General features: G+C 45.7%; 1 non-coding gene across 1 annotated transcript; it reads right to left on the reverse strand.

Moving 5' to 3' along the window:
- Positions 1 to 13992: 13992 nt before the first annotated feature.
- On the reverse strand, positions 13993 to 14099 carry LOC136390189 (U6 spliceosomal RNA). The gene has a single exon (XR_010748623.1). It is a non-coding gene; the product is annotated as a U6 spliceosomal RNA (small nuclear RNA).
- Positions 14100 to 14768: the final 669 nt, after the last annotated feature.

Here is a 14768-nt window from a genome sequence, read left to right on the forward strand (position 1 = left end):
TCAATTTGAGAGAGAAAGAGAGAGAGAGAGAGAATGAGGAAGGAGGAATTAGGGCAGGAAGGAGAGAGAATGCCAGAGATTTGATCAGATCATGTTAGCAGAGCACATCAAACTCAGGTGTGCAATGATAGATTAAACCTGTATAGTATTCTTATTGGTCAGTTTGTCTTAGCCACACACAATAGCAATTTCCTTATACGTACCTCACAGAGACTGAAATCCAGTTAAAGAAATCCAATAATCTAAGATACTTGTTTCTTTATATAGGTAGTCCAGACAACAATAGTACTATTGCTTGGGATTTATGTAGTGCATTTCCTTCAAAGAGCCCTAAGTGCTTTTAAATTAACCCATTCGTCTTTGGGCAGCCCTGAGAGGACTACTGTCAACAGAATGTTTTCCTGCAGGAGGAAGTGAAGCAGAGATACTGTCTGAAATATAGGAGGTCAACCCCAGATCTGGGACGAGCATCCAGAAGTGTGCATACCAGGCCAATGCACACTTTATCAGGCGATCTTGACTTTCACCTGGTTCCATCTTGGATGGGACTGGCAAATATACAGCCCTGAGTGCTGCCACGCCCTTGCTAATTGATCATGGCATTCCTTCCCATTGAGCTAGACTGTAGTAGCTGCAGAATCCTCCCCAGCAATGCTCTACAACCCATCATTTCAATTAGTGTTGGCAAACAGGCTCCTCTTTGCCATTTATGATCCAAAATTGGGCTACAATGCTACGCAGGCCTCATCTTCTGCCTAAAGTGTCTGCATCATTATCTCAATGTGGCTCTCGAAAGGTGACATTATTCTGAACTGTAAACACTCTAAGGTAGGCTGTCACTTGACTTTATGTGGGAAACTGACATGGAAAGTGGGATACTGTAATATGAAACAGGTCAGCAAAGGAACCAGGGACCGCTAATGAACAGGACTTTGTAACTTTTTCAGATGGTTTCTAACTTACAATGGTTCAACTTACAATTTTTTGACTTTATGATGGTGTAAAAGCAATATGTATTTGGTAGAAACTGTCCTTAGAATTTTGAATTTTGATCTTCCTGGTCTGGAGAAATGCAGTGCAATACCCCCTCATGATGTTGGGCAGCGGCGAGCCACATTCCCAACTGGCCACGTGGTCACGAGGGTAAACAACTAATACCCTAGCGTACTGTGTTGCCAGCATATTCTGGATATTGTGTTTTGTGTTGATGCGTCTATAAAACGCCCATCTGTGTCTACTGCTTCTGGTGAGAGGAGAAAGGCAATTATAGATGCTCCTTGACTTATAATGGGGTTACATCCTGATAAGTAAGTGTTCTGAGCACATTTATGGTAGGCTGGGCTAACCTATGATGTTCTGTAGGTTAGGTGTATTAAATGCATTTTCAATTTATGATGTTCTCAGCTTATGATGGATTTATAGGAATGTAAGCCGATTGTCAGTTGAGGAGCATATGTATAAACAGAGTGAGATCAGGATTGAGGTTGCAGCTATCATTCAGTTCCGATATTTTCTATTCATCCCGCTCAGACATTTTCTACTGCTGTTGTCAAATAGCCATGTTTGGTTGTGTGTGAAGGTCCGGTCTCCTGTGTTGGACAGAAGCTGTACAAAATCAATGAAAGCAAAAGTTTCCCCTTTTGGTCAGAGAGTCAGTCTGGAGACCTTGGAGGGAGGGTTGAGGGGAAAATCCAGGAAGGGTAACTACCCTCATCTAAACCCAGGGAGGGAAGGAGTGATTTTTCTGATTTCAAGAAGAGGGAAAGCAACCAAGATTTGCTCAACTCAGCCCTGGCCGGCTGGCTCAGTGGTAGAGCGTTGGCCTGGTGTGCAGAAGTCCCGGGTTCGATTCCCGGCTGGGGCACACAGGAGAAGCGCCCATCTGCTTCTCCACCCCTCCCCCTCTCCTTCCTCTCTGTCTCTCTCTTCCCCTCCCGCAGCCGAGGCTCCACTGGAGCAAAGATGGCCCGGGCGCTGGGGATGGCTCCTCGGCCTCTGCCCCAGGCGCTTGAGTGGCTCTGGTAGCAACAGAGTGACGCCCCAGAGGGGCAGAGCATCGCCCCCTGGTGGGCAGAGCGTCGCCCCTGGTGGGCGTGCCAGGTGGATCCCGGTTGGGCGCATGTGGGAGTCTGTCTGACTGTCTCTCCCAGTTTCCAGCTTCAGAAAAATACAAAAAAAAAAAAGAAAAAAAAAGAAAAAAAAAAGATTTGCTCAACTCAAGGATATAATTAGCTGACAAGTTTTTTTTTGAGCAAGGCAAGTTCCCCTTCAACAGATTTTGCCTTCCGGAATTTGGAATACAATAGGAAAAAGCAAGATAATTTGGACTAAGTATAACAGTTTCACCTTTGAATGGACACTAGTGGGTGGCAGAGGTGGACACCCTTATAATTTCAATATTTTCAGGTCTAGAAAATGGAGGAGGGGGAGCGGACATATGTTTAGCATTTAGCATGTTGACAGCCAGTGATTTAAAACTAAATACAGATTGGAAAGCCCATGGTCTCATGATGTCTAAGACAAGAGGTTTCCAAGTTATCTAAGCAGCCTTTGGCTTTTCCTTACAGCCGCTCTACAGAAAGCTGTCAGGGAAATTATTAAGCTTCTCACTCTCATTTTCATGCACTAATCTCCGCAACATTCTGGGAATCTCCTTCCAGCCCAGGTCGTCATTTTTCTCATACTGTCCCCTGGCTTCCAGAGAGGTGTCCTTGCAGGAGCCAGCCCTCACCTCATAGCCCCCCGGTGGCCCCACCTCTTCTCTCTCCCAGTCTTTCCCTCTCCAGCCCATCTGTGAACACCAACTCATGGATGCCAATGCTCCATTTTCTTGGGTGCTCAGATTCCTGTGTTGCCTAATAGATTGCTGTATTACACTTCTCTGGCTGCATGGTGACATGTTAACACAGGGCTTGAGACATGCAGCTAGAAAGTTTCTGCCCCACAAAGGTTTTGGTAAGGTTCTACTTTTGGGAGTTCTCTAAGTGTGAATGATTGCCTTCATCCTTCACCAGCACTGGGCTAGTCCTGCCTGCCTCTTTCAGACCAGTCTACTGCTCACACCTCCAAGGCACAAAGACCCATAATTAACACTGCCTTGTGGACACTTACATAACACGGAAAGTTGGAACCAATCACCTGCTGGCCCTCCACTCTGCAATGTCACAGGTGGTGATTGGATATAGTTCTGCCGAAATAGGCACCCACTGAGCCCTTTCTGCCCAGTTAGGCTCCATGACCACTCTTTGGTGGCAGTTTACTATCTCTCCAGCTCTTCTTTCCCCAGAAAAGAAATCCCATATTTTATTTTTTGGTCTTTGAGGTCTCTAAACAGTACTGGATGCACTGTATTCTAGTAAGAGACAAGAGGATTAATTTCATAGTTAAGTTAGGACAATCAAAATTCCTGTTGACTCAGTTACTTGATTGAAAACCCTGGCTTCTCAGCGAGAGTAAACGTTACTATAAGTAGATAGTTGGATTTCAAATTTAATAGATGCATTTATTCAACAAGCACTTATTTAGCATCTACTATGCACAGGACACGGTAATTGACAGACTAAGCCAGGCTCTCAGCTCTATTGCATGTTAAATCTGATTCAGTTGGGCTTAGGTGGAACCTGGGCATCAGTATTTTCTAAAAGTTTTCAGGTGATTCTAGTGTGAATCATGATTTAGACCACCGGATTAAATTATTGATTTAAATTGTGAAGGCCGATTCACTGAAGTACATTATGGCCAGATTGTGGCTTTGAGCTTGGCTGTAAGTGTTCATTCCATCAACTGCATTTATAGAGAGACCTACTATAGGTGTGGCACAGGGAATCTGCTCACACTAAGGGGTGAGAGTGAAGTCACAGCTATCCTAGGCATAGAAAGACTGTCTGGGGTCTAGGAAAGGAGGTGGGATGGGAAGATGAATAACACCGGAGGTAATTGGCAAACATGCTATAAAGCAGGGGTCCCCAAACTACAGCCCGCGGGCCACATGCGGCCCCCCGAGGCCATTTATCTGGCCCCCGCCGCACTTCCGGAAGGGGCACCTCTTTCATTGGTGGTCAGTGAGAGGAGCACATTGATCATCTCATTAGCCAAAAGCAGGCCCATAGTTCCCATTGAAATACTGGTCAGTTTGTTGATTTAAATTTACTTGTTCTTCATTTTAAATATTGTATTTGTTCCCGTTTTGTTTTTTTACTTTAAAATAAGATATGTGCAGTGTGCATAGGGATTTGTTCATAGTTTTTTCTTATAGTCCGGCCCTCCAACGGTCTGTGGGACAGTGAACTGGCCCCCTGTGTAAAAAGTTTGGGGACCCCTGCTATAAAGGTTTAATAAGGGCAGGGCAGTGCTTCTCAAACTGTAATGCACAGACACTCACCTGATTCCATTAAACTGTAGATTCCAGTGGAATGGGCCCTGAGATTCTGCAATTTTAAAAAGCGCCTGGCGGCTACTGGTGGTCTGTGAACCACCTTTCAAATAACAGGCTCTAGGAGTCTGTTCTAGTTGTACCTAAAACACAAAAGCGTTTCCATATTGGTCTGATGGAAGACTCTTTTTTGCCAACAAAAATATATTATTTTAAATTTTACGGTGCAGAAAGTTTGAATTTGCTGATGGAAGTTTCCTTTAAAATGTAATTTGCCAAATGAATCGGTCCACCCGCACTAGTTGGACTTTGGAGAATTAGCTCAAGAATGAAGCCTTGGCTTAGCCCAGTTTTCGCCTTTGGAGGTAGAGTGAGTGGGAAGTGTGTGGGTTTGGGGTTGTAAGGACTGAGCTCAAATCTTTGCTGGCTCTTCCTGGATATGTAACTTTGAGTGAGTTGAATAAACCTTTTGAGCTCCAGTTTTCCATAAGTAAAATAGGGATCATGTCTTTTCTGTATGTGAAATAGGTTGTTGAGTAATGTAAGTAATATTATATCTGTCTAAAGCAGCCAGCACAATGCCCAGAATGGGGTAGAGGCTCATTTAATTGAGGGCATCTGACAGTGTATCATCCACTGTAGGGGCCTTCTGGGGGTGTGCCACCCGCTGTGACAGGTAGTGCTAGTGCAGGGATGAATAAGACTGAGACCCTGCTTGTGATGGAGAAGTGAGGAAAATAGACAAGAAAACTAGAAATAAGGCAGACTTGACAGGTCCATGAGGAACCAGCCCAGGACAGAGCTGATGCTATGAGACAGGGGTCACTCTGCTGTTTGTGTGTGTTCTCATTGTCTGACAGGAGATATCATCTCTTGTTTCCCAGACCAAATGAGTAGAAAACTCACCAGTCCTTTCTCCAAAAGACTTGATTCAGGCCCTCTTGTTTCCCTCTATGGGATTAGAGATGGATGGATCTATTTTTGCCACAGGGCAGAGGCGGATTTAATGGTGGGCTCACCAGGCACGCGACCTGGACCCTGACTTCTGAAGGGCCCGCAAAACCCCAACCTGACACTTTTTTCTAATGGAAGGGGCCCCATATTTTCTTCTGCACCCAGGGCTTCAGCTGACCTTAACCTGCTTCTGCCATAGGGAGATATCATTTAAAATAGGAAAGGGTTCAAAATGCCTTTGCGCAATTGATTTTTCTTTAGGGACTATGGAGAAACTGCAGATCAATTCATTCTTCCTGGAAAATAAAAAGAATGCAAGAGAGAAGGTAAGGAGGCAATTTCACAGCTCCATTGGGGCTTAAGGAGCAGAGTTCTAGCTCTCCTGAAATTCACTTCAAGGGAACTGTGGTCATTGCATTTCATTGGACTCCAGTGGGGACTTGATGCCCAGAGCTTCAAAACCTGAACCCCAGCTCTGTGGCCACAGTTTACAGGATCAGAGACAAATGCCTTTAGATATCTTTTCTGTCATGGGAAGGAGTTTAATTCTGTCCTTGAGATTAGCTGCTACAGAAATTGTCACTTTAAAACAATTGAGGGAGTCATCGGAACTTTGGGGTGTTGAGAAACTGGAGAATTCAATACGAGATATTTGCCAGTAGAACATCTCACTTTGTTTCACAATGCTTGATGCACAAGTAATGGCTAGACGGAAATGGGGCAACTGTGGTGGGTCTGTGCGGTGGGGGTTGAAATGCAGACTGTCAGGTGGGGTCTGAGTTCCTCAGGAGCATCAACGCTGCTTCCTGGTGACTCTGTGACATCTATGAGAATGATTGGCATGTGTTCTGGAGGAAGGAAAGGAGAGAGCTGTGCCTGTCCTTTTTCCTCTTCCAGTTTCTTCCCTCTTCAATTCATCCTCCTTACCTTGCCAGGAATATCTTTCAAGATACCAAATCTTGTTACATGCTACTGGCTATAGGACCAATTCCAACCTCAGAAGGCCTCACCTCTCGCCAGGCTGCTTGCTCTGGCTGCTCGGACCCTCTCCTACCCCCGGAAGAGCCCCCACTCCTCTGCCTGACATGTCACCTTTTCCCCAAATCTTGCCTCATCAGTGATGCTGTTGTACATCCCTGTGTGATGTCAGTTCCTCACGAAACCTTCCTCAGCTCTTTTGGGATGGGTGAGTCTCTCTCCTTTTGGGTCTCTCATAAACCTTGCACATACCTCTTCAATAGCCCTTCCTACAATGTTTTAAACTTATTCTTTATGTTTCCCACTCCAGACTTCAAGCTGTGTATCTGACATCTAATAGATCCCAGTGGGTGATTACTGATTGGAAACATTAATAAGGGCTGGCATTGTTCTGTTTCTCCTGATCTATTTTATAAAGGTTTTGTGTAATTTGAATGCTTGAGGTATACCTGGCCTCACAGAGATTTTGTTTTGTTTTGTTATTTTTGTGTGTTTTTTTTTTTGTTTTTTTTTTACAGAGACAGAGAGAGAGAGTCAGAGAGAGGGATAGATGAGAAGCATCAATCATCAATTTTTCATTGCAACACCTTAGTTGTTCATTGATTGCTTTCTCATATGTGCCTTGACTGTGGGGCTACAGCAGACTGAGTGACCCCTTGCTCAGGCCAGCAACCTTGGGTCCAAGCTGGTGAGCTTTGCTCAAACCAGATGAGCCCGTGCTCAAGCTGGTGACCTCGGGGTCTTGAACCTGAGTCTTCTGTATCCCAGTCTGATGCTCTAACCACTGCACCACTTCCTGGTCAGGCCCTCACAGAGATTTATTTTTTATTAATTTTAATCGGGTGACTATCAATCAGGGTACATAGGTTCAGAGAAAACATCTCCAGGTTATTTTGACATTTGATTACGTTACATACCCACCACCCAAAGTCATAGTCTTCTGTCACCTTCTATCTGGTTTTCTTTGTGCCCCTCCTCTCCCCCCTCCCTTTCCATCCCTCCCACCCCCCGTAACCACCACACTCTTGTCCATGTCCCTGAGTCTCATTTTTATGTCCCACCTATGTATGGAATCATATAGTTCTTAGTTTTTTCTGATTTACTTATTTCACTCAGTATAATGTTATCCAGGTCCATCCATGTTGTTGTAAATGATCCGATGTCATCATTTCTTATGGCTGAGTAGTATTCCATAGTATATATGTACCACATCTTCTTTATCCAATCATCTATTGAAGGGCTTTTTGGTTATTTCCATGTCTTGGCCACTGTGAACAATGCTGCAATGAACATGGGGCTGCATGTGTCTTTACGTACCAATGTTTTGGAATTATGGGGGTATATTCCCAGTAGAGGGATTGCTGGGTCATATGATAGTTCTATTTTTAATTTTTGGAGGAACCACCATATTTTCTTCCATAATGGTTGTACTACTTTACATTTTCACCAACAGTGGAGCTCACAGAGATGTTTTAATGATGCATGCAAGTATCCATAATTAATATCCTCTAATTCTGCTATTTTGTCATTAAATGATCCATTGGGAAATTGGTGCTCTTTTATTCTAAGGCTTGGGGAGGACTCAGCAGTCCTCAGTATGTACCTTATGACCATTCAGAGCTAGCCTTGAGCTTTGGAAAGTCAGAAAGAACTATGAGAAATACCCAGTTCATTTTAAAGAATTTAATTTTGTCTGGGAGGTAATATGAGCTAAGTGGTGAATTGTGGGTAAAGAGAAATACCGTATATATATAATAAGTGGTCAGTCAAAACTTGCTTACTGTTACCGACATGAAACAGGAAGAAGACAGCTAATAAGAGGAGGTTGTTTATTTCCATTTCTGAAATGGTTAGAGCCTCCTGTGTCTCTACAAAGAGAAAATGAGATTCTCCTGATTTTGTGGCTCATAAAGAACTTTAAAAATATTTCAGAGAATTGCTTTAGTACTTCTCAGACTCACCCACCGTGAAGAGGCCTCACTTCTTTGAAGGAGACTAATTGTTAAATTTTTTATAGACTCCCTTCTCTGAGGAGCTCAAAGTACTGAACCGTATGTACCAAGGACATATTTTATGTATATACTTTTCATTTGGAATTCTCTTGAAAATAAATCACAGACCAATATTTTATAATTTTAATGTTTAGGACGAGGAGCAAATTTGCCTAGAGGACTTCATTAATATCTGGGGTTACCCCCTGGTCGAGATCTGACTGGTACACAGTGGAGATTTAGACAGTGTCCTAGGCTGAGATGCAGAAAGGGTTGGAATGAGAGAGGCAGGAGAAAGCCTAACCTTTGCTCGAGTATTCAAAGGCTGAAGAGCGGGCCAGCGGAGTAGCTGTGGAACTCGGGTACTAGAGAGAAACACATTTGTTTATTTTTGTCTTCCACATTTATTAAGCTCTTTTCATGTGTTAGGACCTATACACTAGGCAGTAGGGACACCAGAAGTGAAAGGGATGAAACTCAAGGTCTCTGTAGTCCAGTGGGGAAGACAGGCACAGCCATGGCAGGCTGGGAGGCTTTGGACACCCAGAGGCTAACTTGAAGAGCTGGTGTCTGAAACCATCACCTGAAGGTGATTTTTTGTATAAGGAAATATGAGAGGCTTCAGAACTGATCCTATGAATTAGGCAAGACAATAAGCAACCTTGACCCTGAGGGCAGAGGCTGGGCTGCTCGGGTTTGTGGCTTCCGTATAGAGCCCTAAGGCACCTGGCTGACTTGTCTCCAGCCAGGAGGAGAATTCTGAAGGCAGGGGCAGACCCCAGGATATTTACTGGGTCCTGGTTCCATGGTAGAACTTTTCTTTTGATATAAAGGGGCTGAACTGCTCTTTTCTCCCCAGGGCAGGACCTCTTTTGCTCCTTCTTTCTCAGGATAATCAAGTATAATTTCTTTTTTGTTTTTTGCACAGTTGGGTCAGGACTAAGTGGGCCTGGAGGTGGTCCTGGGCTGGGGAGACTCCAGTGGGGGCCTTGGCCATCACCCGTGGCCTCTAGGAGAAACCTTCTCTCTCCCCTTCTTTTCCCAAGACAGCATTACCTTGCATTTGTCATCTGAGTGATAAAATGTACAATGCTGAGGTGAGGGAAAGGGAAAGAGGCCTTCAGCCTGCGTACCTCCAGCCTGCAGTGCTCACCTGTGTGCTGCTCAGCCGGCTTACCAGGAGCTTTGCGGCCAAAGCCACAGAAGGGGGCCCCGTGATGATTCGGGGATACTGAGCTCCAAACAAAAACTAAGCCATTATACCGAACAATGTTGACAGGCAAGTGGGCAAACTTGGGTAAAGGAGTCATGAAGGTGTCCAGAAGAAATGTCCTGTATAAAATGGTGAAAAAGAGGATAGAAAAACAACGCCCTCCACTGATTGTGATTTGAACACTTTAGGGATGATGGTCATCGTAGCTGCTACTCTAGAAAAACCTCAGATCAATGAAACAGTGGTCAGAAAGGATTCATTTTGGAACAGATAGCTCACATTTGTCTCTTGAGTCAGCTTATCACATCCTCAAATGAGAAATTTCAGGGTGACGCGATCCCCATGCTCTCCGACCTGGGTGTGTGACTTTTCTGTCTGCAGCACAGAACTCACTGCCATGCTGAGGTTACACAGGACATTTCTTCTGGACACCCTCATGACTCCTTTACCCAAGTTTGCCCACCTGCCTCTCAACAGCTCTCCTGTAATGTGAACCCCACACTTCTCCAGGGGACCCTCTCTTGTTTAGCGCCCTCTACAGGCAGCAATGCAGGGGCACTTTTTTGTGACAGAGACAGAGAGAGACAGAGACAGATAGGGACAGACAGGGAGAGAGATGAGAAGCATCAATTCTTCGTTGTGGCACTGTAGTTGTTCATTGATTGCTTTCTCATATGTGCCTTGACTGGCAGGGGTGGGGGGCTACAGCAGAGCGAGTGACCCTTTGCTCAAGCCACTGACCTTGGGATCAAGCTGGTGAGCCTTGCTCAAACCACATGAACCCATGCTCAAGCTGGTGACCCAGGTCCTCCGCATCCCAGTTCGATGCTCTATCCACTGTGCCACTGCCTGGTGAGGCCAGGGGCACCTTCTTACAAGTGAATGTTATCTTTGGTTGCATTTGTCTGGTTCAGTGGATCTGAAGCCTGGCTTCACATTAGAAACACCTGTTATGTTTAAACAAGTCCTGATGGCTGAGTCCCATCCCAGACTAATTAAATCAACATCTCTGGGGCTGGAGCCCAGTCATTCTAACCCTCACTAATACTGCATTTGATTAGAAACTTCTGGAGGTAGAGGCGTTGGTGGTGGGGTGATGGGAGTCTCTACTTCCTCGACTTTCCCATCGACGTGAGTGAAGGCTTCGTACTCAGGACTTGGCACTGAGACTTCTCTGAAGGCTGTTGGCCTGGGTGGCCCTGCTGGGACTTTTCTATCTCTCAGTCTGAGATCCAAGAGAGTTTGTGGGAGAGGTGGGTGCACTTCTCCCCTCTGCCAGCGTGAGACAGCCTTACTATCTTCAGAAGCAGCAAGCTGTTGCCGGCCAGGTGAAGGAGAATTCAGAAAAGAGGATAAAGTCATGGAGAGGCACCTGCATGCTGCCAGACCCAGCTGGAAAGTCTGGGTCTGAGTCTGAGCAGATCTGAGCGGGCCTGAAGGGGAAAGAAGCCCACATGGCAAGTCTCTATTGACTAAGTCTGAGAGCCAACAATGCGCCCATTTCACTGAGGTGGAAAGCGAGTCCATTAAAGCCTGGTGGGATTAGCTAGGCTGTCAGATGACCAGAGAACCCAGCCAGACCGGGGAAAGCCAGCCGAGGCTCCTGGGCCAGCCTTCTGTGATTTCACTGCAGCAGCAGCTTTCGTTTACTTTTACTGCGATCCTAGTGTGAATGAGGTTTGTGCTTTCAGGAAGAAAAGCTTCATCTTACTCGTGTGGGGCGCTGGAAAAGACTTTGAATTGCAAGACTTGAATTTGAGCTTGACCTTGGTGGACGGTGAGTGACTGGCCTCTCAGAGGCTGTGTGCTCATTTGTAAATTTGTTTGTTTGTGATACTTGCTCTATAACAGTGATGTGGGAATGGAACAGTGCCTTCTCCAGAAGGTGGCAGTATACACTAGAAGTCACAGTAACCAGTATCCTTAAAGGAACGTCTGCAGGAAGCCAGGACAGTCTCCTGACTGGTGCTTCCTCATTTCCTACCCAGATGGTGGTGTTCCAGCCCGGGCTCAAGGAGCATAAACCATAGACTGTGGCTGTCTGAAAACTTTCCCTAATGGGCTCAGCTGTCCCTGCCCTTCCACCGGGCCTCCCTTATCATCTTCCCCTCATCCCTCTGGCTTGGATCTCTGAATGAGTCTAGAGACAATAAAATTGGAAATTCTTTACATATTCTTAAGCAACCTAATTCTCACTTGAGGAGAGAGGAGTATAAACAATGCTTTCTTCTTTGCTTCTGTGTTTTAAAGTTTGACCAATTACTGTTGTTGGAATTGGTATTGATAGGTAAATAAATTACAGGCAGAAGCAGAAACATGTATTAGAAGCCCAAGATGTCACAAGACAAACATAACAGAAAGAACCAGAGCCAGAAGCATCACAGCCGTCAGCTGCCACCCACTGTGAGGAGGCTGTCTTTGTCGACACAAGGTCCGAAGGTGGTGGAGGCTTTAGGGATGAATTTAAAATCCATAGTGTGGATAAGTGAGTAGAACAAGGTTCCCTCTAGTAATTACCAGTTAGGGTTATTTATTTATATATTTTTTGTGACAGAGACAGAGAGGAACAGATAGTCAGGAAGGAAGAGAGATGAGAAGCATCAATTCTTTGTTGCGACACCTTACTTGTTCATTGATTGCTTTCTCATATGTGCCTTGACCAGGGTGGGGACTATAGCAGAGCGAGTGACCCCTTGTTCAAGCCAGTGACCTTGGGCTTTAAGCCAGCGACCATGGGTTCATGTCTATGATCCTACGCTCAAGCCAGTGACCCCGTGCTCAAGTTGGCAAGCTTGGGGTTTTGAACCTGGGTCCTCTGCCTCCCCGTCTGACACTCTATCCACTGCGCCACCACCTGGTCAGGCCCAGCTGGCATTATTGCCAGTCCCAAGGAATCAAATGTATTAATTTCATGATGCAACTTCTGACAGGTGACGGGCATCCACAGAGAGGAAACTGAGAGTCGAATTCTCCTCTGGGATATTCTTGGTGTTTTCCAGCCAGAACATAGTGGCTCCTGGTCCTTTACATGTTTGAATCATGTGTGTAGCCTTTAAAATGCAGATGTCCAAGCCTAGACCAATGAAATCAGAGTCTCTGAGGGTGGGAACCACTTTAGTGTGTTTCTTTAGCTCTCCAGGTGGTATAGTGTGGGGAAAACAGCTGTGTGAGGCTTGTTCTCTGGTTTACCAGCGTCAGCACTTTGCTTGATTAGTGCATAAGCATGTGGCAGCACCACGTGTGGACAGTCTATGTAAGGCTATGGATGCTCGCTCTCAGAGCGGTGGATTGCGGATTGCGGATAGCGGGTTGCCTGCCCACCACTGTGAGGGGCTGTTTTTGTTGTTTGTTTGCCTGAGATGGGGTTTCCCCTGCTGGTTTGCTTGTCCACCATGTGAGAATATATTAAATGGGAGCAGCCCAACAAACACTTTTCAGCTTCACAGTTTCTCTACTGTCTCCAATGTGGACCTGCTTGGCCTCAGCCACTGGCATTACATACCGTATTTCCCCATGTATAAGACACACCTTAATTTTGGGGCCGGAAATTTGAAAAACTATATATTGCATAAAGTTATTGAACTCAAGTTTTTTTTTTTGTTTTTTTTTTTTGTATTTTTCTGAAGCTGGAAACGGGGAGAGACAGTCAGACAGACTCCCGCATGTGCCCGACCGGGATCCACCTGGCACGCCACCAGGGGCGGGACGCTCTGCCCACCAGGGGGTGATGCTCTGCCCCTCTGGGGTGTCGTTCTGCCGCGACCAGAGCCACTCTAGCGCCTGGGGTAGAGGCCAAGGAGCCATCCCCAGGGCCTGGGCCATCTTTGCTCCAATGGAGCCTTGGCTGGGGGAGGGGAAGAGAGAGACAGAGAGGAAGGGGGGGGGTGGAGAAGCAAATGGGTGCTTCTCCTATGTGCCCTGGCCGGGAATCGAACCCGGGTCCCCCGCACGCCAGGCCGACGCTCTACCGCTGAGCCAACTGGCCAGGGCCAACTCAAGTTTTATTCACCATAAAATTCATACAACTCCTCATCACTGTCAAAACTCCCATCCATTTGCTTGTCCTCATCTGTGTCTGATGAAGAATCACTACCATCAACAATAAGAGCAAAAACAAGCGTGAAAAAGCGGGAAATGCAAGTAAGAAATCTACAACCACTGTATAAGATGCACCCAGTTTTTAGACCCCCAATTTTTTGAAAAAAGTGTGAATCTAATTAATACATGAGGGAATACAGTATATATAACCTGTGGTTTTGAGAGTGGACCTTGCCAGACTTCTGGCCATATCCTCCCCCTTCCCCAGCAAAGGGCTGGATTGGGGGCTATAGGTTTTGAGTCTTCGGGGCCTGTGTGTAACAGCTTCTGCGGGGTAAGTGAATGTTGTGTGGATAATCCAGAGCAAAAGGACTGGAGAGAGGAGTAGCAAAAGCTGCTGCTTTTCCGTATTGACTGACTGGACTTCCTTTCCTTACTTTTTTTTTTTTAATATGGAACGCTTCACGAATTTGCGTGTCATCCTTGCGCAGGGGCCATGCTAATCTTCTCTGTATCGTTCCAATTTTAGTATATGTGCTGCCGAAGCGAGCACCTTTCCTTACTTTTGATGAGAGAATAGGGTGCAAAGGAACTGCATATATGTACCAGACTTCATTCTGGGAACGTTATATATGATACAATATCTCTTTTAAGCTTTGCGAATGGGTATTTTTGTGCCTGGTTTACAAGATGAGAAAGCTGAGGTTCAGAGGACTTCGTTAGCTTGTGCAAGTGCCAGACAGAGGATACGGTTGGGTTTTTAACCTAGGGGCTGTGTGACTCCAAAAGCCTACTCTCAGAATACACTAATCATATTTTGGCAAAGTTTAGCATCAACAACATTGAAAAGCTGCTGGGAAAAATTTAAGAGGGGTTAACAAACAGGCCTCTGCTTCCAACAGCTGGGCAGTATGATAGAATCAGCTGCACAATTAAGCACGTGGCCCTCCCAGGCCTATCTTACCATCCTGGAGTTGGGGGTCAGCAACAGGGAAGCTCAGGGACTCTGTTGTCCTGGCTTCATTGGAGGCCCTTGTCTGACAGACTTAGGCACTGTCAGGAGAGAAAACCTTGAGTGGAGAAATGGAATAAGGAGTGAAGACTAGAAGGGACCTCTCTATTGATCACTACAAATTCTATTCACCTTGGGATTTAAAGAAACAGCCCTGCCTCAAGTCCAGCATTCCTTGTTTTTGTTAATATTCCTGAAGGGAAAGAACCA

The sequence above is a fragment of the Saccopteryx leptura genome, chromosome 1 (assembly GCF_036850995.1).
Source record: "Saccopteryx leptura isolate mSacLep1 chromosome 1, mSacLep1_pri_phased_curated, whole genome shotgun sequence".
Lineage (NCBI taxonomy): Eukaryota > Metazoa > Chordata > Mammalia > Chiroptera > Emballonuridae > Saccopteryx > Saccopteryx leptura.